This window comes from Castor canadensis, chromosome 14, assembly GCF_047511655.1.
Source record: "Castor canadensis chromosome 14, mCasCan1.hap1v2, whole genome shotgun sequence".
Classification (NCBI taxonomy): domain Eukaryota; kingdom Metazoa; phylum Chordata; class Mammalia; order Rodentia; family Castoridae; genus Castor; species Castor canadensis.
Window position 1 is genome coordinate 67002617 of NC_133399.1, and position 25799 is coordinate 67028415.

Genomic DNA, 25799 nt, shown 5'->3' on the forward strand with positions numbered 1-25799 from the left:
TTCCTCACTTCTCTTCTTCCTGTCTTTATCTCCTTTTATGTACCTAGGATCCTGTAATTCCAGAACTCAGGAGGCTGAGGCAGGAGGATCATGAGTTCAAGGACAGCCTGGGCAACACAGTGAGACCCTGTCTCAAAAAAACAAAACAACAAACCAGATCCCAAAGGAGGCTCTGCCAGTGTTCCTAAGCTTTTGCTCACTTGTTTCCTTCCTGTACCCCACTTGCCTTCACACATCCTGAAGTTCTCCATGATGTAGGGCCCCATCTCTAACCTTGGGTGGCTGAGCTTCCTCTCATTCCTTGTGTTCAGCCTTTGCCAAATATTTCCTATGCCTGTCATGTCCGTGCACTCAGTTCTTTGCTGATGGTGGCAAGAATTCACCCTGGTCCTATAGCATCTTTTTTCATGATGATGGATGACCAAAGCATAAGGCTGAAACTAAAAGGAGAGAGAATTAAAAGACCATCTCTCTAGGGGTGGGTATAGAACTTCTAAGTGTAAAAGTCATGCTTCCAGAACTATAACCAAATCATACTTTATGTCTACAGACCACGTAAGCAGAGGTTATGGGCTCTGTTTTCTTATTACTAAGTTTCTGTTTCATTAAATGAGTTGGACTCAATAGGGTACAAGCAAAAAGCAATTATTTTTTTTTTCTGTGCTAAGTTGAATACTGCTTCTTGGCTGCTGGATGAAATCCCAGGCAGGTCCTGCAGAATTAACAAATGGCCTCATTTATCACATAATAAAAATGTCCAGGTTAATCCAAAACTCAAATTTGTCATACAATTTAAATTTGTTCCTTCCCACCACGCTGGGCCTGATACAAGATTAGGAGCCAGCGGTGGGGTAGGGAATCATGATTGGCTTCTGGACATTTTTACTCATCCTCCCCCATTCTGGTTCCTCCAGAACTGGAGCTGTGTGGGGGGGGGGTGGCGGGGGGGCGGTGCCAGGTGCCAGGAAGAGCCCACCTGGTTGTCAGCATCACTATTTGGTGTCAGGCATATTTTCTCACGTTTAGCACCTTTGTGGGTTCTTTGGGGTTTCCCCTTGGCACTGCATATACCATCATGAGAATCTCCAACTTGAAGTTCTTCTAAAGCAAGCAAAGTATTATAGTTTGAACCTTAAATGTCCCACAAAGGCTTGGTGGTCAGCCTGTGGTGCTACTGGGAGGTGGGAGAACCCTTAGGAGGTGGAGTCTACTGGAAGGAAGATAGGTCACTTGGGGCATGCATTGGGGGGATATTGGGAGCCTTGCCTCTTTGTGCTTCCCAGCAACCATGAGGTGAGCAATTTCCTCCACCATCTACTTCCACCATGATTTGCTGCCTTACCATAGTCCCAAAAGCGATGGAGCCAACAAATCATGGACTAAAATCTCTGAAACCATAGGCCAAAATGAACCTTTCCTTATTATAAGTGGTTTATCTCAGGTTTGTTACCACAGTAATGGAAAGCTGACCACCACACAAAATCTCCTCCAGCTGCCCACTCACCTGTCCCCATAGTCCTTGGAACACACTTTGCCAGGTGTCTTTGTCTCTCAAACCCTGTCTTTTTAAAATTCTACTCTCTGGCGAGGACAGCTATAATCCCAATCTTTTCTGAAGGCTTTACAAGCAGAAGGCAGAGAGCCATGCAGGTAGAACTATGCAGGTGCAGGAGTCTCTGAAGCTTTCCTCTTTTTGCTTAAAGTGAGAGGGAAAATCCCCCCCCCATGCCAGAGTCCAGGCTCGAGGAGGTGGGAGTATCCAGATTTTGCCAGCCCTCTTCACACTAATCCTTGCCTCTGCCTACTTCACCCTCCTAATAGATCCCTAGACTCTTCTTTTTAAACTTTTCAGGTGTTGGCTGAACAAGTATTGGACTATCCATTGTCGGCCCCACAGAGATGGTCTAGCACCTTCTTTAGGGTGGTTCTCAGCTTTGAGAGTCCCAGTCAAATTTCAATAGAGGAAAAAGTATTAATATCTTAATATCCATTTATAGTTTCTACTTGGGAAACTGCCACATAGGTAAGACAGTATTGAAAAGTCATCTTTAGTTAGCAAGCTTCTAGAAATCTAATTATACTACATTTTGACTTCTTTTGCTCCCAATTTTTTCTCAGGAGAGTGAGGAAGCAATATGGGGGGGATACTGCTCAGAACTTAATACGAGTGATCTGAAGGGAACACAGGGCATGAATAGATATGTTCTTCATATATTAAGAAAGGAGATTTCAAAGGCTTAGCTATGCATTGCAGATGTACACAAAGGGAGACACTAAAAGGGAAGGAGGTTGCCTTAGTTTGTTTTCTATTCTATAACAGAATGCCTAAGACTGGGTAATTTATTAAGAGAAGATGTTTATTTTGGCTTACAGTTTTCAGAGGCTGGAAAGTTCAAGATGGGGCAACCACATCTGGTGAGGGCCCTGTGCTATTGCAACACATGACCAGAAGTAGAAAGGCAAGTTGGAGCAAGCAAAAGAGAAAGAGGCCAAACTCCCACATAGTTAACCTGCTTCTACAAGAAAGACACTAATGTATTTCCATGACCCAACAACCTCCCACTAGACACTTGAACTTTTGGAGAATGTGCCCAAACCCTAGCAGTGAAATATGAAGCACTCTGAAACACAGACTTATAGCAAATACTATGATGACAAATAAAAGGGGCTGATCTCTAAGGAAAGCTTCATAATTACTTAGTGTGTTAAGTTGGGTGCTATAAGAACATGAACACGAACTAGAAGACCATGGGAAGAAGTGTATGCAAAAGAGTAGCCTGGAGGAAGGAAAGGGAAGGCTCATTGTGAGTCAAAGCAGCAAGGAAAGCACTGTATTTTGTGTTTAATACAACTTCCTGTGTGCTGGGCTCTGTCCTAAGAACTTACATTTGAAATTGCTTGGTCATCACAATAACTAGCCAATCTGAACATCTCTAACCTTACAGATGAAGAAATAGAGGTACAAAGAGTAGAAATAACTTGCCCAAGTTCAGATGGTGAGTAAATAAGTGGCTAAGTTGGAATTCCAACACAGGCACCCAGTTTCTAGAGATGGTCCTTAACCACTGTTTTCTTGCCTTTCTGTTAATTCATCCATTTTGAGTTCCTCCAGAAGCTCTGATCCTTTGAGGATGTGAATTATGTTTCATTCATCTTTGTAACTACAGCATGTAGACCAATGCCTGGCCTGTAGGACATGCTCTGAGTTTGTGGAATTCCATGACTGTAACAGAGATGGAATGAGAGTCGTGGGTTTTATTTTCTCTTGAGGATAATAGATGGTAAACATCCTCCACATTTTAAAGAGACGGCTTTCCGTGGTCACCTTGAATCTAGACAGAGGAAGCTGAGTGATGTCTAGGTCTAGAGACAGACCACCTATAAATATGAAGAGGTTAGTGGTTCTTGGAGAGAGGAAAGGCTTCTTTGAAATGAGCTAGTGAGAGCATTAGGGCTCTTCTCCTTTTTTCCTCCAAACCCCACCCCCCTCATAGGATAAGTGAAGAAGGGCCTCTATAGATACATTAGGTGTGCATTGTTTTTTGGAAGGGGAGGCTGATGCCTCACTTGCTGGGTGGATGATGGCTGAGCAACACAAACGTGAAAGCCTTCCCAATGCTATAGCATGAGGGGCACAGGAGGGCTCCTGAAAGAGCCTAAAGTGTGGTCCTTGGGTGTAAAGCAGCCTGTAGGCAGGGAACTGACTGAAGCTCCCACTGTCAGTAGGGAGAGCAGGGAAGGCAGCTATGGGAGCACCTTGCAATTCCCCAATTTGGAAAGAACCACACCCAAAGAGGCTGCTGCTGGAAGGAAGAGAGCCCAAGTAGCAAACTGTAGACAGGAGAGTTAAACAGCATCTTAAGAGGCCATGCACTTTTGGGGGTGTACCTCCTCATGCAGGAATATGCACAGTTGTATGTTGTGCGTACAAGAGTTGTGTGTGGGGGAGTGAAGTACAGGAAATGATAATGGTAGAGAGGTACTCTGAAAGAAAGGGACATCTAAAAAGGGTGCCATGAGACAATTTCCAATTCCATTGTTCAATAACAATGAAGCATAGTGTTATAAAATTAGAGAAAACCATCATTAACAGAACAATGCCCTGCCCCTGGCCCTGGCCCTGGCAGAACCAGAAGTGCAGAGACAGTGGAGAAAGCGCAGGAAGGTTGAGCACAGCGTGTGTGATCTGAGTAGGCATGGCAGGTGCAAAAGGAGGAAGACGTTTCTATGGGATGAGAGAGGGAAGTTTTTATTTTCTAACATGTGAAAGTGATCAGAGCTTTGGAAGATCTGCCCAAGAACGGATCTGGCCCAGTGAATGGAGACCTGACTGAATGGGTTTGAAGACTGTGGCAGGAGAAACACAAGGCTATGTCCTACTTCACTTTACCATATCTAGCCTATCCAGTGATCTGGTGTATGTAACAGACAGGCAGTGTGTAGTCAGACAGGTGATAGGATGGTGAGATGCCTCTGGGCTCCCCCAATTCTAAGACACACCTTACGTTTTCAGAAAGTGCTTTACTGTTTCTGAAATCCAGTGCCTTATAAATTCAAAAGTACATTTAGAATTTTTCCCCTAAAATGTTTTTAAAATTTATGCTGTCTTAAAACATATTTCATTTTAGGATTGAGACTATTTTGTAATGATAAAGACATTGAGAGGCTTTATGGTTTTTAGAATGTTCTTTCTTGCATGGTTGCAAGTTGAAGGTCATTCTCCAACCTTCCCTCTAGAGGATGTTAAGCTGATCAGCCTGGAAGAGGGTGTCAGGAAAAGACCAGGACAGGAGTGAATAGGGTTGACCTGAGATCGTCGGGTAGAAAGCCCTGTGAACTCACACTTAAATTCTGGGCACAAGATGTCGGGAACCATAGGACAATCCAAGGCTTAATGATCAGGAGGAGAGGTGGAGTCAAGAATATGATCTGAAGTAAAGAGTTGGTCAGGCAGGATTGGGAAAGTAAGGTTGGAGAAATTTTTAAATAAGGAAAGAAAAAGAGAAAGGGAGGGAGGGAAGGAAAGAAGGGGGGAAGGAAGGAAGGAAGGAAGAAAGGAAAGGGAAGGAAGGAGGGAAGGAAGGAAAGCAGAGAAGGAAGGAATGAAGAAAGGAAGAAAGGAAAGAAGGGAGGAAAAGAAGAGAAAGAAAGGGAAACCAGTAAATGCCTTTAGTTGAATTCATGAGCATAAAGAGAACTATTAAGGTAATAAAGATGGTGTAGATAGTCACAGCTACATAAATTTAGTCTGAGAAAGAATTTTATACTGAGGAATTCAACCCAACATACAAGGTTAAGGAAATTGTCCAAAGTTATACAGCTAATAAACAAAATAATTGATCATCTCTGATTTTTCTTCAGTTTTTTCCATTCATGAGAAAAAAAAAGGCTTCAAAATGAAAAGAATGAAACAAAGGTGCTTACAAGGAAAACAAAGATCAAGATGGGAAAGCAATGATACGATAACACCTGGCTCCTGAGGAAACCTGAGGCCACAAGCAGTCACTAGTCTCATTGAGGTCGAAAGTAGATGTTGTTACTGCATGGTGGCAGTCTTCTTGCTGAACCTGGGCCAGGTTTAAGAATTTTGAGTAGCACAGCACCCTGAGCAGTCAGCATGAGGGGATCAGGGTTGGTGTGCAAAACAGAACCTATGTATGTCTAGGACTGTGTCTTCCAGAGTAGTTACCCCTTCCCTCAGTCACCCTAAGATCTTTATGATCATCCTTGAGATGCTGTGGGGAACAGATCTCCCAAATTGTGAAAAGTTGAATTTCAAAATGGAAACAGGACTGTTACAATTTCCTGACAAAACTCTATACAGCTGACTACGAAACAGAATTGAGGCTTCTTAGAAAATAAGAATCCAAGAGTCCATAAAAGCAAATTGTGCAATAATACTCACTTTTGCATAGAATTAGTATCTTAGCATACAAGAGGAATTCATGGTAGCACAAAAGAGTTCACAAAGTGCCTTAAAAATAAGTATGAATATACAAGTTGAATGAAATATGGTTTGGTAGTATCAGGGATTAAAAACCTGTACCCAACGGGAAAAAGCCACTCTGTGGATGGATATCTATAAATCATTGTCCAAATGGAAGGAATATTTGCTTATTTATTTATTGCATTTACTGTCATTAAAATTCTTATTAATGATTTGAAGTAATAGGAAAAACCTATTGAGAGAATTATCTAACATATCTGATGAGACAATAATTATTTGGGTTAACAACACGTATGTGATCTTTACTTGGCGAAAAAGGATAATTTTACCCCTTGTTGATGGAGAACAATGACTGGTTCAGTATTTTCATTTATATCCCATTCCTGTTTGGGTGATGGGAACAGGGAGTAACATGGTGGGGATACCATCTTGGAGTATCCCAGCTCTTCTGGTGATACATTGTGGATATTGTTTCATTGTCATAATTTTTATTTCATTCAAAGCAGCATCTAATCACTCTTGGTGTTACTTTTTGTGGTCTCCTCTACCTAAAATTTCAGAAATCTTTTAAGGTGTAATATGTTATAGCTTTTAGACTTTTAACCAACCTGCTTTCTGCCAGTGATTATGGTCTATTTTATTAATGTCCCTTTTATGGTGTGACATCTAATTTTTGCCTGTAATATTCCAGGTAGGGTTTAAACACTCAAGAGCACAGTGATGATGTCTAGGGTAGATACAAAAACCTATTGAAGCCGTCTAAAACTTCATGTGCTTGGCTCTGATGGAATTTATAACTAAATCGCTCAAGTCTTTTTCATTTGAACTGCTATTGGAACAAATGGCCCCATCTGCTGATTTTTTAGAAACCGAATGAATGGCTATAAACTAACTCATTAATTTTAGCTTAATATACAAGGTTAGAAGTTAACTTAAATGTATAATCAGTGTATTCATTTAGCACAAATCACCTGTATTCATTCAAAAACTTGAGTACCTGTAATACATTGGATATATCATAAGCAAAAATATTTACATTATGAGGTCCAAAAGTTTATGCTCTATCATGGAACCAGTGCCTTTTGGAAGAAATAGCCAGGGAGTTCTGAATAGCTGGAATGTGCTCCATACTCCCACCAGATTCCTCTCAAAGCAGCCATTTGTCAGGACGAGATGTCTGAACCAGGCGGCAGGGTCTACTTCTGTAACCACCTCCCAATTCCTCTTATTTCAGATGTGATTAGATTCACATTTTCTTAAATGTCTAAACAAGCTCTTCAGTTGTCTTAACCCTCAGAAACTAGATCTTCAAATGACTTCAGTCTCATAAAATGTCCAGGATTTATGTCAACTCTCATCTCTTTGATGTTGGTGGCTTGAACTTTTCCCCTTTCATTAATTCATCACTTCTACACAGGGAACAGACAGGCACTTATTTGAAAGGCTTTGAGGCAAAAAGTAAATTTCTCCAAGTGAGGAGAACTAGTTTTTCCTAAAAATAGCTATGTGACAGAAAGCAAGTCACACTAGTTCTCCAAGCCTTGTCTTCTTTTTCTGTCAACAGAGGGGCTGGATTTGCAGCTTAAGTGTCCCCACCAAAGGATTAAGGAAGCATAGATTCTTTTTGTGTGCTGAGGGTATTAAAGAGCTCTGATTTCAGATGCTTGGTGAGGTTTGAGGCCTTCCTTAGGACAACAGCTATGCTTTAAGTTTTTAGATAAGAACAGGGAAGATAAAGCTTCCGGAAGCCCTACTTTTACACTGAATCTGACTCCTTTGAGGATGGTCTGTGCACTCAACTTTGAACAACTGCAAGTTAATCAATTAACAATTAATTAATTAATAATTGGAATAACTTCAAAATAATTTTGAAGACTGTGTCCCCTTTCAGAAAGGTTTTCTCTTGAAAGAGACAGGGGGAGAGGAAAGTGAGATGTGTGTGTGCGTGTGTGTGTGTGTGTGTGTGTGTGTGTGTGTGTGAATGTGTGTGTGTGTATGTGTGTGTATGTGTGTGGGGGTGTGTGTGAATGTGTGTGTGTGTGTGTGGATGTGTGTGTGTATGTGTGTGGGGGTGTGGGTGGGTGGGTGTGTGTGTGTGGATGTGTATGTGTGTGTGTGTGTGTGTGTGTGAATGTGTGTGTGTATGTGTGTGTGGATGTGTGTGTGTGTGGATGTGTGTGTGTGTGTGTATGTGTGTGTGGGGGGGGTGTGTATGTGTGTGTGTGTGTGAATGTGTGTGTGTGTGTGTGGATGTGTGTGTGTGTGGATGTGTGTGTATGTGTGGGGGGGGTGTGTGGGGGTGTGTGTGTAGTAATATACAGAGTAATAGCACTAAGGTTGAATTGTTATGTAAAGAGCATTTGTGTAACCACTGGGAAATTTTTTTTTAATACATTAGAGTAGTTTTAGATTCACAGCAAAGTTGAGCAAAAGGTACTGAGATTTTCTCTACACCCTCTGTACTCTTAACCCACCACCTCCCACATTACTGACATCCCCCCCACAGAGTCCTACGTTTGTAATAACTGGTAAATCCACACTGACACATCATTATCACCTAAGTGCTATATAGCAAGTTAGGATTCACTCCTAGTGCTGTACATTCTATGGGTTTGGACAAACGTGTAGTGACATGTCTCCACCATTAAGATATGACATTGTTTTATAATTGCTCAGAATACCCAGCCTGCTCCACATGAAAGACAGCTCACTGATTCTGAGGTGCCTGCTCACTGCAGGCGATTTCTATCTCCCCAGTCTGGGTGGTCCCACCTTGTCCTGACTCCCAGGAAGCCAGGAGGAAACCCTACTGAAGGATGAGAGCAAGGGCTGCTTTGCGGTCTGGTGGGGCTGCAGCTGTACTAAGGTGGCTCCTTAAGTCACTTCAGCCAGGAGTCCAGCTCCACCATCTCTCCGGCTGGAGAGGCCAGCCTCAGGGAAAAGCTGTGAAACAGGGAAGCATGGTTTGGACAGTCCACTGCTGCCTCTAGTTTCCCTATCAGCTACTTAATTGTCTTCCTACCATAAGAACAAGAATCAACTGGATGTGTGCCTGCAATGCCAGTGACTTGGGAGGATTATGAGTTTGAGGCCAGCCTGGGCAAAGTTAGCAAGACCCTGTCTCCAAAAACAAACAAACAAAACCCCCAAAATAAAAAGAAGTCACCAAAACACAAAATAAAAACAAAAGGGCCCAGGTTCCAGATTCCCATCACCACACACATGCCAGCTCCAGGTAGATAACTCCATGTTTGCTGATAGCAGAGTAACTGCTGGAAGACACCCTCCTAGGCCCAAAGGAAAGAAGCCATTGAGATTGGAGTGACAGGCAGCAGAGTATAAGACTTCTTTCCTCTGTCCCCTGCCCCTATTCCCTCCAAAGGACGTCAAGATCTCCTCAGAGCACTGACCACCCAGCATGGCTGTCCTGCAGTCATCTGCCTTTCTCATTTCTTCCTCTAGGTTAAGTCTATCTCAGAGGCCCCTGAATTCTGTTCATAGATATGGAAGATAGCTGGCCCAAAATTTCACCTAGTAAAACAAACAACCAACAATAATAAAACAGAAAAGCCACTTGAAATGTGAGTTTGTTACTTACCACTCCTCACAGAGGCATCAGTAAGTTCAATGACAGATTTTAGGATGGAGTTCATATCACCACACTCCCATGTAAGCACCAAACTTCATTTGTTGTTTGTGATCACTATCGATGATGATTTAATGTCACCTCTTCCTGGAAGACCACTCAGCTTGTCAGAGAGATTCTAAATTAATGTCTAGAATTACAAAATGCCATAGGAAAAGCAAAGAGCATCTGTGATCTCCAATCCCTATGGCTGTCATTGCCAGCACTACTCTTCAGGCAGGTGAGGTGGCCATAATCTTTTTCCTTCCCTTTCCTCCCCTCCTTCTTTAGCTACTGTTGTCTAAGATGCTAGTGGGCTCCTCTTCCCTCTCCACTACCATCGGCAAGTTTGAGAGGGTTCAAGTTTGAAGCTTATAGAGTGGTAATGGAGGGCATATCCCTGTCTGCTGGAGCCAGACTGTCTGGCTTCTAATCCCAGCAGTGTTCAACCCTTTGTGCACCTCCGTTCTGTCATCTGTAAAACAGCCCCCATAGAATTAAATCCATAACACCATGATTCCTGCCATACCCTAATCAATCTTCTCTCTTCATCACTCATCTGAACAGCTCTTGTTAAAAGTACTGGCAGTTTTGGAATTTGTCAGGCGTCATCTTATTTGACCTATCTACAGCATGGCTGATCATTCTGTTTACTTGAGCACTTCTTTGCTTGGTGCCCTAGTCCATTTTCTGTTGCTTCTTGAATTCTACAGACTGGATGATTTATAGAGTAGATGTTTAGCTCATGGTTCTGCAGGCTGAGAAGTCCAAGAGGGTGGAGCTGGCACCTACTTAGCACCTGATGAGGGCCCTCCCACTCAATCACAACATGGCAGAGGATATCTCATGGTAAGACAGAGCAAGCATGCTTGCTGGGGGTCTCTCTTACTTTCTTATAAAGGCATTAATCCCATCCTGAGGCCTCACCTTTACGAATTCATCTAATCTTAATTACCTCGCCGAAGTCTTACCTTCTAATGCCATTTACATATGACTTTGAAGATTAAGGTTCCAACACATGAACTTTTGGGGGACATAATCAAACCATAATATTTGGCTTCCAAAATAACAATTTATCCTACTCTTCCTTCATCATTATCTCCAACTTTGACTCCTTTTCATTTTCTAAATGGTGGCATGTCCCAGGTCTCTGTGCCAGAATTTCTCCTCCGGACACACTCATCTGCCTGGTATTGTGATAGTAAATTCTACTCACACCCACCTTTACACTCCTAGCCTTGATTCTCTCACGACCTGTAGACAACCCCAAATGCCTACTGGGAGTTTCTTTACTCCAACAGGTCAGAAGCACTTCAACCTCCACTGGACTCCCCTTTCACCTCCTTCTCTACACAGCTCCTCAGGCGGTTTCTCCATCTCAGTAAATGTCAGCTTTGTCCCTTTACTTGCTCAGGACATCATCATTGAAGTCACCTTTGACTACCATATCCAGTCCATCAGCAAATCTTTCAAGCTCTACCTTCAAACTATGACTGGACACGGATCAACTCTTCTACCTCTGCTGTGATCACACAGGATGAGAGCCATCATCATTTCTTGCCTGGATTATCCCAGTGAATTGATTGACTGATTTTTGTGGCACTAGGGATTGAACTCAGGACTTCATGCTTGGTAAGCAAATGCTCTGTCACTTGAGGCACACCCCCACTCATTTAGTTTTCTTTTTGGATAGGATCTTGTGCTAACTGCCCACTCTAGTCTTGCACCATGATGTTCCTATCTCCATCTTCCCATGAGCTGGAACCACAAGCATGTGACACCATGCCTGGATGCAGTGACCATTTAATTGGTCCCTTAGCATCTAGAGTCTATTTTCAATACTGCCGAGACAGAAAGTTTTAATTTAATTTTTTATTTCCAAACAATAATTCTCTGTATTTATTGGGACAATATGATGTTAAATGGTAAAATGACTGAATCAAGCTAATTAACATATCCATCACTACAGGATGCTTTCAAAACACATTGTTCCTATGCTCACAATTATCTAGTGTGTTCCCCATTCAACTCAGAGTAACCTCTACCATTCCCTCCAGCCACTTCTGGCCCAAAGCACCACTCTTCCTCTTGTTTACAGCATTCCTTCCTTCCTTGCTTGCTCTTTGTCAGGTGGCTGATTTTATCCTGGCCTGCTTGCTGACTTCCTTTAGCTCTCTACTCAAATGGCACCTCGTCAATGAGGCCTAAATACAGCAATGTCTACCACATTTGTTCTCTTCAACTGCTTTCTTTTTTGCCACACAGCTTAATACTATCTGATCTACTACATTTCCTTGTTTATTTGTGCATTGCCTGGCACCCTCCAATGAGGAGTCGTCTTCTTAAAGACAGTCTTTGATTGACTTGCCACTGTATCTCCAGAGCCTAGATCTGTGTGTGGTACACAGGAAGCCCTCAGTAAATACCTGTTAAAAGAATGAAGGAGCAAATAGCATTTAAAACATAAGAAGTGCTCAATAAGTTCTTGCTGAATGAATGAATTAATGAATGAACAAATGAAAAGCAGAAGAGGTCAAGCATTGGATGGATGAATGAATAAAATAGCATTCAGAAGTGATGGACACATAGGAGGCCCTCAAACACTGTTGAATGCATGACATAAAGTGTTCAGAACAGAAGCAGCACATAGTAAGCTTCAATACATTTCAGCATTTATTACTAATGTCAAAACTCCATCATCTATGGGTACTACTCTCCCTCACTCACACAGAGGGCAAAAAAAAGCTCCTAATTCAGCTCTGAGAGTGAGGAGAGAGGAAAGTGCAGAATTAGAAGGGTGGAAGGCCCATCTCTGAGAATCTCTGAAGGCCAGGAGGCTCCAGGACTGGCAGTAGGAATGGACAGACTGTGTGAGGTTAGCTCTCCCTCTCTTGCATGTCCATTCTGAGGTTCCCACAATTCTCCTGGATTCTGACTATGGATCTTTACATATAGCAGTGTCATTTACTTTTCCCAGGTGCAATACTCCCTACCTTCAAACTGTTCCCTTCCTGGTACATTTTAAGGAGCATAAGGAGGGGAGAAACTTTTCACAATGTAAACACTTCTTCTTTGCTCTTGGTCTTAGTGAATGAAATGCTGCCATTCAAGAGGCTAACCTCTGTACCCTGAAACTGCATAAATGTCATACTTGAATTTGTAAAAAGTACTAGGTTGTGCAGAGGATCTATCAATAGCTATTTACTTCTTAGTGTGAATCAGTTCCCAACTCAGATTTTTCATCCAAACTCCTATGGATCCCAGTCTCAGCTCAAGAATGGGGGTTTTGCATGGGACAGAAGAAAAGTCAAGGGAGGAAATTTCATAAAGTCACCAGGGAAAAGAACAGTGGAGGCATTTTTGCAAATACATGGGCTTCAGTGTGATGGAGTCAAGAAGACAGAAGGGTGGGATCAAATGTAAATTTCTTCCAGATGAAAACCAGACAGCATCCATATTGACTGCAGTCATTGTGTGGGGCCAGGAAAATCAACTCTTACAATCCTATTCCAGGTCAAGGGTGTGATGCTAATTTGGTTGGGCAGCTGAGACCCAAGGGAAACCTCTATGTAAACGTTCCACTAAACTCCCCTTTTTCTTTTCAGTCTTTGAAGGGTCTCAGTTTACAAGGCTGTGTCAATACTCCAGCAATCCAAATGAAGCATCTAAGTGTGCAGTCCTCTGAGGTCTGGAATTGACATTGATTCAGTAAATGCATAGGACTGGCAGCCATTTGTTCCCACCCTTCCTCCTTGCACAGAAATTTCATTAATTTGTAGGTTTGGCATGTTAACTCAGAAAATGCCGGATCTTCTGTGTAATTTTGCTGCCTCCTTGCCTTGATTTTACAGCCTTAGGGATTAGTTTAGGAAGCATCTGCTTTTCACTTCGAAGACTGGGGAGAATTCTTTCCTGGAGAGCTGCACGAAGGCAACTATACACAGGAATGGAGTTTCAAGAAAACTCACCCAGGGAAACCTAAAGATTAATAAATTAGGGAGATAGCTTCCAATGCTTACTTATCGATTCTTAATTATTCAATGTAGTCTGCAAGACCAAAGAAACCGAAGCAAAAATAATGAGGTGTCAGGCCTGCTTAGGGACCTGGAGCACATTTGGAATCCCAGGGGGTCTGTGCCCATTTGGAGCCTCAAGAAACTTAAAAGTCATCAATGCAAATCATTACCCAGGCCTTCAGTAACTTCTGCAACATTTTAGCCAAGAAGTCCTGCCTTGGTCAGAAGTCCTCATCACCATGGAAATGACCATTCTATCCTTGGTTAATGCTACCTGTCTGAAAACTCAACAACTAACAGCAATCAGTAACTCAAATTGACAATAAGTTCAGCTTACAAAGTAAATATGATCTCAATCTGACAGTGGGGATATCCCTAACTACTCCTAGTTTGGTTCTTGCAAATCAGTGGTAGTCACTGCCAGTAAAAGAGAAGTCCCATGTCCTTGAGAGTGGCCCTCAACTATGTAACAGACAGCATAAGCCTTTCCAACAGGCAGGGCAATTCGACTTTGTTAGCAATGACACTGTTACTGCTATGGCAACAATAATAAAACACTTAGCATGAGATAGGCCTCTTGCATATACTGTCACATGAAATGGATCACTACATTTCTACAACAGTCCTAGGGAGACAGCAGGCTGGCCTCCACTTTGCAGATGAGAAAATGAGAGGTTACAGTGACATTGCAAGTTGGTAGCAGAGCAGAGAGTTGAACAGTGGTGGGTTTTACTTCCAAACTCACACTTCACTCATGTCCCCTTTAAGGGTGGCCCTATCTCTAGCCACTCTTTCTGGACCCTGCAGGCATAAGCTGAATGGCAATGGTTCAAGGGAAATCTTAAACAACCATGAAGCAGCCCAAATGAGACTAGTTCAAGGGTATTCTCTTCCAATTTCTCCTCAACTTCTTGGAAATATGATCCTAAGCTTCAATGGCTATAAAGGATTCCAGGAAAGCTCTGTTATCCAATAACATTTCTGGATTCCCTTAGAACCTGTGATGTGTACCTCTATCTTTATATAACAATATACTTTGCAACACGAGTATTATAGAACTACAGAGTTGGTTGAGAGTTTGCATGTCATCTAGTTCAAGCTTTCTCCTGATGCATCTGCTAGACTCTTGGAATAGTTGTAAAAAAGAGGAAACTGGAAGTTTGTTAATTAACAAATTGTTTTTTTAAAAGATAGAAATAAATAAGAGTAGAAGAGTTAGAATTGTTCATTTTGCTATACAGCCCCTTTGGGAAAAATAAAATTTGAGGCCAACTCCTTATTTCTGAGGAGTCAAAAAGGCAGGAAGACATACAGAGCCAAATCAGAGTTCTACCAAGCCCTGATAGTCTCTGGCTGAACATCTTCATGAACCAACTAAGCCTAAGGTTCAATGTGTTGAGATAGAGGATAGAGAAATATCCCTGGGCATATAAAATGTTCCCTGTTAGCTGCATGGAACCAAGAAGCCAACTAACAATTTCCGAAACTCTTTCTAGATGCCATGAAGGACAAAGAAGTGTCCTTATTTTGTGAGGCTGACTGCACATTTTTAAGACTCCAAGCTACCAGGATACTCTCCCTGTATTAAGCTGCTGTCCACCCATCCTGTGCCCTGCCCTGCCCAGGCCAGGAGTTAGTTATTATCTCTAAGCCCCAGTTTTTCATCTTCAAATGAAGAATAACAAATGTACCCACCTCCTATTAATCTTTATAACATGCATAGGTAAGACTAGCACATCGTAGGCACTGAACTAATAAAGTCTTTCATTATTACCACTCTACCCACTGATGAAACTGTGTTAAGAACACACTTCTAGAGAAAAAACATAGGGAGGGAAAGACTTACATTGCATTTTGATTTGTCTTTTAGATTTTCTTATTTATCTATTATGTCTATTTTCTTCTAATTCATTCTATGGGGTATTTATGGCTTTGCTGAGTACAAACTTAATCTTTAGATGTGTCCCTAGACGAATATGGGGGAGAGGAAAAGAAGAGAAGAAAATAAGATAAGGGATGAAGGGATTTTTGCCTTGTTTCCCAGACACCTAAGCTCTGAGGGAATAACTCTGCAGTGCTTTGCCCAGGGAGGAAACCCTCACAGAGAATCTCTGGTTAGTTCTGTTAATGATTCATCATTGAGAATTTAATGTGTCTAATCCCTGCATACATTAGCTCACTTAATCTTCACAACCAGTGGCTGAGAGGCTAATTTGTCCCAATCTTAGATGACTTGCCCAAGATCACCTACTGGAAAGCAGCAAGGCAGGATTTGAACCCATTTGTATCTTACTTCAAGGCCTAGTCTCTTAGCTACCATGTTACACTCCAAGCTCACCAACAAGTCTGTGGATCTGTGTCCTGTCTAAAGCTCATTCCAGTTAAACTGAGAGAGAAGAGGGGGAAAAAAAAGTAGTAGTGTGTCATTGTGCCACTACCCAGAATCCCTGCCCTGGCAAACTTAGGATCTCTGAATAGACCTCTTTTAAAGCAGTTCTTCCATCAAACAGTTTTGTAAGTGGCTCCAAAGAACCTAGCTGCTAGTGGGCACACTTACTGAGAAAGGCTTGGAACGGGATCCATTCAAGGAGTCATTTCTAGGAATAAGAAGGCACAATCCTATAACGTCCTGGTGTCTGTATGTCCACAGTGCTTCTTGCCACCATCCCAGAATATAAGACAACCACTACCAAACCTTGAAACCACTTCGAGTAAAAAGAAAAAAAAAAGGATAAGGATAATATTTGATAGAAGCAGGCAATATTTTCTCAATCTTTGGTTTAGAGTGAAAAAAAAACTATCTTGAAAATTTCAAGTGCAATAATTCAAGTTGTTTTTGTTTTTGTTTTGTTTTACTTTGCCATTCAGAGGGTATTTATTTTCAAAGGCAGCTTGAAGGCAAGACCTCTGGGTTGGCCCCTAAGTCACTTCTGTATGGAAATCCCAGAGCCTCCCCAAGACGAATCCTCAATAACAAAAAGGTTTGCTTAGACTTTAAGAGTGCACGGCATGCTGGGCAGACAAGACTTCAGGAGAGAGAATAACAAGTTCCCACCTGGAGTCTTGATTGGGTTTCCAATCAGAAATTCTGGACAGAGGCTCAAGCTAATCTCAGGTGCCCCAGCAGAGACATGGGCTGCTGCACAACCTGGGGGGAAAGAAGATTCTGAGGAAACTAAGTGCAAATGTTGAAAAGACGTCCTGAGGTAAGTGGTGGTGCTTTTGCTCTGGATGTTCTGTGCTCCTGGCAGGTTCCCATCACACATTTCCTCCAATTCCCCAAACCAGCTTTCTGAAAGTAAAGACTAAACCTGGACAAAAATAAATAATAAAAATACCTGGGAAGGAGGTAAGGAACTCAGGACCATGGTCTTGGGGTTAGAGACAAAGCTCACGATTTTCTAGTCTACATGGATGCTTGACTCTGTCTTCTGCATGTGAAAGGACAGGGTGATCTCCTACCCAGGAGATCCTTTACCCAGGGCTGCCTCTTGCTGAGCCCAAGGGAACTATGGGCAGGGAACAGCCCAAGCAGGACAAGTGAGGAGCAGAAGACCAATAATTTGTCTACAGACCTAGTACTCAGCGTGGGAAATCCCAGTGATCATGGCCTGTGTTATAGTTTGGATCTTAACCGTCTCCTAGTGTCCCGTGTATTAAAGTCCCGAGTGGTTTGGAGGTAGTAGAGTCTTTAAACAGTGGGGCCGAGTGGAAGGAAGTTAGGTCACTGGTAGTGTGCCATATTAGGACCCTACTCACCTTCCTCTTTGCTTCTAAGCCACCATGAGGTAAACAGTCCTCCTCTGCTATGTGCTCCTGCCATAATGTACTGTGTCACCACAGACCCAAAGCAATAGGGCCAAATGACCACAGATTGAAGTTTCTGACACTGTGAGCCAAAATAAACCTTAATAATTGATTTATCTCAGGTAGTTTTAGTGACTAACACAGCCCATACCACCTTGGTATGTCGCTGACGGGTTGGTGACTCATCCTGCAATGTAGAAACTGTAAATCCTAGAGGGTAATCCCTGAATTGAGCTCTCAAATTCCAGAAATCTAAGTGTAGCTACTAAAGGCATTTAGAAGATCCTTGTGAACAAATCAGACATCAGTGGGAGAGTTGGCAGAAACTGCAGAAATGGACAATGTGCAAATGTCCCTCTGAATGGAGTGCTGCATGGTGTGCTCTATAATGCCCTGATTCACAAGGATGCTGAATGTGGAATGTATTTATTCAGTAGGGAAAGCAAATGTGAAGTTGTGGGGTGACCAAATACCCACTCTTTTGTTTCTTGGTATTGTAGTGTGGCAACAGAAACCAGGGGATGATGTACTCTGGAAAAACAGTAGCCAGACCCGGTAATCAAGAGTAGCCTTAAAACATATTTGGCAGACCCAACAAAGTTGTGCAGTCATTTTTGAAAATTATTAATCCAACTGAATGGGACCACTGATAACTAATGTATTGTATTTATTGACTCTGCACTCCCTTCTTCAGGTTGGAAACCTGCTTCCCAGGGCTGGCGCTTCATGCCAACATCCCATATTATGCTGTTGGCACTAAAATCATTTCAAAGACCTGCCTCACTGATCTTTCTTGGCACCCTGTGACGATATAGTACATAGCATCACACACTGGGCACAGCTAACTCGCCAGCTACTCTGGATTAATGGCCCTTTTACTCTTAAGCCAAGGACACCAGTGCCTTAAATTCTGAAAATGACATAGACCTTCACGCTCATTTATTCAGCAAACTTACGTGAGTATCTACCATTTGCCAGGCACCTTTGTAGGTACTGAGGATGCTGGGCCAGAAGATAATTCATGGCCCTCAGGAAGCCCTCAAGAATTCCCCCCACCTCACACACTGGAAGAGAATTGCAGACAACTAACAATTTCTAAGCTGTGATAATGGTAGAGAGTGGGGTGCTGTGAGAGCACAGGGGAACAGCATTGGGATCAGATGGAAGGGCAGAAAAGGACTTGGGGATGGAGGGGTGACACCAGAACTGGGTGGGCAGGACGACCCCAATATGATGATTACTTGTATCCACTGGCTTGGGGCACCGGGAAAGGTCCAGTTTCAGGGAACAGTATTGTGATGGCACAGCTTCATGAAAACACAGTATGAGGAGCAAGAAGGATGACACAGGGTAGCTTGAAGGTCACCTGAAAGAGACTAGCAGGAGATAAGGCTTGAGCGCCTGATTAGGAAAGGCCCTGGGTTCCACTTGAACTTTATCGTGAAGACAATGCAGAGCTGTAAGGGGATTGCAAATAGAGCTGAGAGTGATTGAACTGTGTTTCTGAAAGAGTCCTCTGGTCACAAGGTGGAACACAGAGGGGATAAGAACAGAAGCAGAGGGACAAAGCTGAGGTCCTGGCAAAGTCCTTGACTGGTGTGCTTCTCCAATCAGTGTGTCTGTGAAGTCTTAGGACAGTGACCGCTATCCAATTTTTATTACTGAGTTTAGCCTCTCAGCCTCTGTCCCCACATTTGATCAATTGTATACCAGTTATAAAATTCTACTTTGGAAATCATTTTCTTAGGAGCCTGGCTTCATTGTCTTCCAGCATCTACGGTTGCTTCTGAGAAGTTTGACACCATTCTGGTTCTTGATCCTCAGTCTGTGCCTAGTTTTCCTTTCTGGAAACTTACAGCACATTCTGAAATCGACAATGATGCCTCCATATGAATCTACTTTCTTCCATTGGCTGGTGCTGGGTGGGCCCTTCCATGTTCTTTAATATAGGGAAACATTTCTTAATTGTTTCATTGAGTATTTCCCCTGCTCTTATTCTTTTATCTGGATCTCTTATTATTTGATTATTCATTCTCTTAGACCAGTCCTCAGTCATTCTCCTAAACTCACCCTAGGATTTTTCCCCTTTTTCTGCTTACTTGGTATCATTTTGCTTTTTTTTTTTTTTTTGCCTCACTTTTTAGGGTTATTTTTGGCTGAACTCTATTGCTACTATCATATTTTTCAATTTTCAAAAGCTAGTTTTGTTGTTTTCTAAAGGATCCTTCAGAAATAGCATTCTTCTCTTTTTTCATGAATGAAACATCTTTTCTTACCTCTGAGGGTATTGATGCTAGCTTTCTTTTCCCCAAGTTAAATTTTTTTTCTTGCGTAATCTCCTTTTTCCTCTAAGATTTTTCTTTCTTTATTTATTTTGTTCTTCCTGTGATATCTTCTCACCTTGGTTATCTGCTCATATTCATAAGGAGAGATAACTCCTTATGAGTCCAGAGTGGACTTCTCTGAAATACACTGGTTCTCAAACTTTAATGTGTACTTGGGACTTGGCAAACATGGATATCTGGGCCCTAATTCCAATGTCGCTCACTCAGTGGACTGGAGCAGATTGTAAGATTTGCATCTTTAGCAATTTCCCTGATGGTACCAAGACTACAGGTTAGAAGATCATCCTCTGAGAACCACTGCTCTGATAAACTGTGTTCTTGGAGACTTCCAGAGATCGATATTTTTGGGTATTTCTTGTTGGTTGGCCACAATCCTCAAAGAAGTCTCTCTCAATCATATACTTACAGTCTAAGCTTGGTTGCTAGTATTCTGGTAGTCTAGGAGGGCTTGGAAGAAATCTTATCACGAAAGGCCAGGAAATATCCATTTGATTCCCCTGTTTTATTATGGTATCCTTGTAATCTGCCTCTAGAGTGCCCTGCTTCAGAGACCCTATCAGTGCTCCCTACAGGCCTCTGTACAGACCCTCTGTTTCAGCTTTCCAGAAACTGAAACCTCTTGCCCTGTGTCAGTGTAGACAAGGGGCCATGCCTCAGCTAAGAGTCAGGGAGAGGTCTGGGGACCCAAGAACTCCCTAAGCAGAATCTCAGTAGGGGGAAAGCCCCACTGTCCCCTCCATTTCCTGGAGCCATCAGTGAGAGGCCTTGGATGTGCTGAAGTATAAGTTTATTTCTCATTCTGCCAATTTAGGGTTCTGCTGTCTTGAATTGACAAAGTCAGTTGCCCCATCCTTCTGCTTCCAGAATTTTCTTGTTCTTGTTCTTATTGTCTTTGTTGAGTCTATCCCCTATTTAAGCCTGATAGCTGTCATTTTAATAGGAGTTCAAGAGGAAAGGGAGACAAATGAAAATGTTCAATCTGTTATCTTTACCCAAAAGTCCCTACCAGGACTACAAAAAGATTTGGCTTATATATATTAATTGCAAATAATTCTAAAACACTTGAATTTGTAAAGACAGATGTGGCCTCATTGTGACTATTTCAGCTCTATAGGCCATTTTTTTCTTTCTATTCTAAAGAAAGCTTCCTATTTCAAAATAATATTGCTTTTTAAAATATGTCTTAAATAATGTCTTAAATAATGGCCCCTAGAATACAATATGGAAACTCTCATTTCTCTGGGATCTCTGATGTATATTAATTACAAAATGCCCTCAAGAAGCAGTGAAACTCTAAATCAGATTCATTTTTATATTCCATGTAGCATATTCAAGTTGTCAAAATTTTTACAATGCTTCTAATGAAGTGCTCAGCATAATGAATTGTACAATTATAACAAAATAGAGTTCTAATGAGCAATTATCATTCGAAGCAAGAACATTCCAGGTTTTTTTTATTCTCCTTCTCTCAAACTGGAGGCTAACAAATACTTATGAAAAAGAATTAACGAGGAGAATGTGTAAGTAGCACAGCACTCAATTAAAAGGACTCTCAGTAACCCAGCTTTCCCCCGAGTATGGAAGTGGCACAATCATTGGAGAAAATGGGTTGTCAGGGAGGATCCCAGGAGCTTTCCTGATTCACGTGAGTGTGAGCTTTCACACACATGACATGGAGCTATATGGGTTTTAGTGTTAGGCATGAATTAGTGATCACTAGTGAGAGGTCTGAATTTGTGGTATCAAGTGACAGTGGGTAATGGGCCAGAGCTCCTTTGCTACCATCAAGGATCTGGGAAGGAAAAGTCTATGAATCACTGCACTGGTTAAAATAAAAGCTGCCCTTTCCTGGAGGCCCATCTCCATGGGCCAGTAAGCATTATGCTAGAAAATTTACCATGCGGTATTTTGCATTCTCATACTGACCTGCAAGGTACATATTTTACAAGATGTGGAAAGCTGAAGCTTAGAGACGTGAAGCCAGGTGCCCAAAGTCACAGCCAAGAATTAGAGCCTGGCTGCAAACTCCAGCATGTCTTCTTGGAGGAGCCATACTTTGGATTTGTTTCTTCCTGGCTTTCTCACCCATTCCCTTGGTGACCTGAGAAAGCTGTTTGTTCACTGTCTGCTGTCTGGAACCTGCTTTGTACAACTCCTGGGGCACTGATGATGTATGCGAGATCCTAGCATTACCTAACATGAAGGCTCTGCTTTGACCATCTGCTTCTCTCACTTGGTGGTAAGAAAATTACCATTTTTATTGGTTGTGGTGTTTTTGCAGCAAGTAACAAAAAATTCCAAAGTGACCAGCTTTTAAAACAAAAAAAGCTTAAATAAATAAAAAGGAGTCTTCTTATACAAAACAGGTCCTGCTATAGAACAACTCTGAATTGTACATTTGGAGACTATATAATGCCATCAGAGCCATAGCTTCAATTACCTTACAGCCCTATCATCTTCAATGTCCTGACATTGCTTCAGCTACTCCCCCCCAGGGCTCCAAGCTGGCCACTCCTATTCTGAGGACCATGTCCTAACACAGCAACATCCAAAAGAAGACCTATATGCTAAAGGCTTGGTCACCAGCCTGTCATACTGTTGAGAAGTGGAAGAATTGTCTAGTGGAAGGAAGCTACATCACTGGAGATGTAATCTTGAAGGGGATATTAGGACCCTGTCCCTCCCCCCCACTCTCTTTACTTCCTGGCTGCACAAGGTGAACATACCTCTTCTTCCACACGCACCTGCCATGATGTACTGTGTGCCACAGGCCCAAAGGTGGCAGAACCAAGTGACCATGGACTGAAACCACTAAACTTGTGTGCCACAATAAGCCTTTCCTCCTTTATTGTTTATCACAGATATTTTGTTGCAGTGGTGAAATGCTGACTTAGACAAAGGAGAGAAAATGTTGGCATTACTCTTCTTCAAAATCTAGGCAACATTTCTTTTTTTAATTGTTGTGCTGGGAGTATATTGTGACATTTATAAAAGCTCATACAATGTATCAAATATATCGTAGTTGAATTCACCCTTTCCATCACTGGGAACTTTCCTAAGAAGTCCATGCCTCACTGGTCAGAACCAGGTCACCTTTTATCCCACTGCTGACAAGTGGCACAAGTTTTCTTAACTAGAGTATATTAATTTGAGGTTGCTCCTCAGTCAGGTTAGGAAAATGGACATCTGGACAAAATCAGTGCTCTAACAGCAAAGAACCAGGAAAGAACTGGATGTTGGGTATAGAACCCAAGCAAAGTGTGCCAAATGTCTCTGAAGAAAAATCAGAGTCAACATGATGCTGAATTGTCTTCTGTTTTCCAGCTAGGGGATATGGATATGAAGTGTTAGTTTGGGCTCTCAGCTGAGTTGGTTCAAGAAAACTAAACAAACATCACTAAATGTCCATGTATTTAGACAAATACTGTGTAAAGAAATACTGTGTAAAGGTAAATGGTATTTACCTTTCAGTTAAAGTTTAAGATATGAGTGGTATTAGCTGATCAGAAAAACCACTCAACGCTGGGTCCCAGAGGTGCTGGTGACAACATTCACATGGGGTTGCTGCAAATCCCTATAGGTTCATTTCAGTACTGTGAGTGACACTGTGAAGTTGGCACCCCGCTCTGCTTCTCCCAGTGACATTGAGACAGAGTTCTCTGCAAGGCTGGCAAATGATGCAAACTGCAGCCATCTTACAGATTCCAGTGCTGCCAGCATTGGGTTTTCTCAGTTCAGCACAGCAGGCCCTATAGAGATATTTGATTTGTCTGTGCTACTCATGAAGAAATTGAGAATTACCTGGAAGTGCTGTAAATTCCTGGAAGAAAAGATGTGTGTGTTATAAAATAACAACTCCCTCATTATAAGCCATTATGCTTCCACCAATCTCAGCCGACAATCAAATACATGAAAAAGAAAACATCTCTTTTTAAAACACAAATCTAAGCCAGGCACTGGTGGCTCACGCCTGTAATCCTAGCTACTTTGGAAACTGAGATTGGGAGGAACTCAGGCAAGCAAAAAATTTGCAAGACCCCATCTCAATGGAATAAAGCTCATGGAGGGTGCGCACCTGTCATCTCAGCTACTGCAGGAAACAAAAAATTAGAAGCATGTAGTCCAGCAGGCCTGGGCAAAATGCAAAATGATTTCCAAAATAACCATTAAAAAGGGGGCTGGAGACATGGCTTAAGCAGCAGAACTCCTGCATAGTAAGCTCGTAGCCCTGAGTTCAAACCCCAGTGCCACCAAAAAAAAAAAAAAAAAAAAAAAAGAACAAATCCATGGATTTAACTACATATATTCAAAAAGCTTTCATCGTGTCCCATTGCCTACAAAATGAAATCTAAACTATTTAATAAGACACCCAAGACCCCAGGTTGGGAATCTGGCCCCGTTTTTCCTCTACCCATTTTCTTTACAGCCTTACCAGGCCCTGCACTATTTCTGGCTGGTACAAACTTCTACAGTTTTGTGTCTTTGGCTAAATTCATTCTTTTATTTCCACCATTAAAATAACCACTCATCCTTTAAGACCCTGACTCAAACTTAGTTCCTCTATAGCAGCCTTCCCTTATCAGCTATCCCTTTAGGGTAGTGAAAATTAATCAGCCTTCGACCTCTGTCCAGTGCTTTTTCCATTGGCCCCTCTAATAAAGGTACTTTTGTGTCTTCTGATCTTTCTGGGTCACTAACATAAAAGCTTGCTAGGGTAGAGACTGGCTAGATCTTAATCAGTCCCATTTCCTCTTTCCAAACACACGGAAAAGGATCATTTCCCAAGCTTCCATGAAGTTAGTTGTGGGTGTGTATTTGGGTTCTAAGTGGTTATCAGGAGAGAAGTGACATCTTCCAGGACTGGCCTTTAAAAATGTCTTGAATGAGTCTCCAGTTTTCTCCATATCTTGAGGAGAGAGTTCAGTCTCAGGAAACACAAGGAGGCCCGGAGGTGTGGCTTAAGTGGTAGAGTACCTGCTTTGCAAGCACAAAACTCTGAGTTTAAATCCCAGTCCCACCGAAAAAAGAGAAAAGAATAACAAGATAAAAGGAGATGGAATCCCATGTAATTACTTGTAGGAGCACTACCCAGGAGGGCTGCCAACCCACACAGAAAACTCTGTGAGTGAGAAATAAACTTAGCATATGATAATATCGTTATATAATAATAATAATAATTGAAAACACAAAGTAAAGTGGCTTTGTCTACTACGTACCCCTTAGATCAGATGACTCAACCTTCTGTATTGTCATTCTGTGTCCACCAGTGCACCTGACCTAGAACTCTAAGTGACTTATTCTGAGCATAATCCATATTCTCCAGTACCCACTTCTATGCAACCACATCTTTCATGAACAGAAACAATGCATCCACAGAGTAAATACTCAGTATTTACTATGTTTGCTGTTTAGTTAAACACCTACAGAGTTCACTTTCCCCTGATGGAGAGATGGAAAGAATGTCTCATGTCTCTCTGCAACACCCCTTTTTTTGGGAGGAACTAGAGTTTGAACTTATGAAGCAGGTGCTCTATTGCTTGAGCCACACCTCCAGTCCATTTTGCTCTACTTATTTTGGAGATTGAGGGTTTGAAAACCATTTGCCCAGGCTGGCCTCAAACTGCAATCTCAGCCTTCCAAGTAGCCAGGATTACAGGCATGTGCCACTGGAATCCAGCTTTTCTCTTTTACTCTACCAAATGTCTCCTCCTTGGAGCTCCTGAAATCCATGGACCACAAAGCATTAAATACTTCCGGGGGCTCCCATAGTCACTAAGATATTCTAGAGCTGTTTCCCCTCACCTTTCAGATTTGTCAAAATTGCTGCTTGATCTCCTCACTCTTCATCCTGGAACTTAGGGTAAGGTGACCTTTAAGAGACTTGGATCTTGGACTTGAAAATGTAAAGCTAGTTGAATTTTTTTTTTTTAGCTCAAGTAATTCAAATGTGCTCCCCAAGAGGAAGAGTAGAGTTAACCCAAATCATAAGCCAGAAAACCTGGTTTCTTGTTCTTGCTCTGTCGTTGCTAACTAATTGTATGACCCAGGGTAAGGGTCTT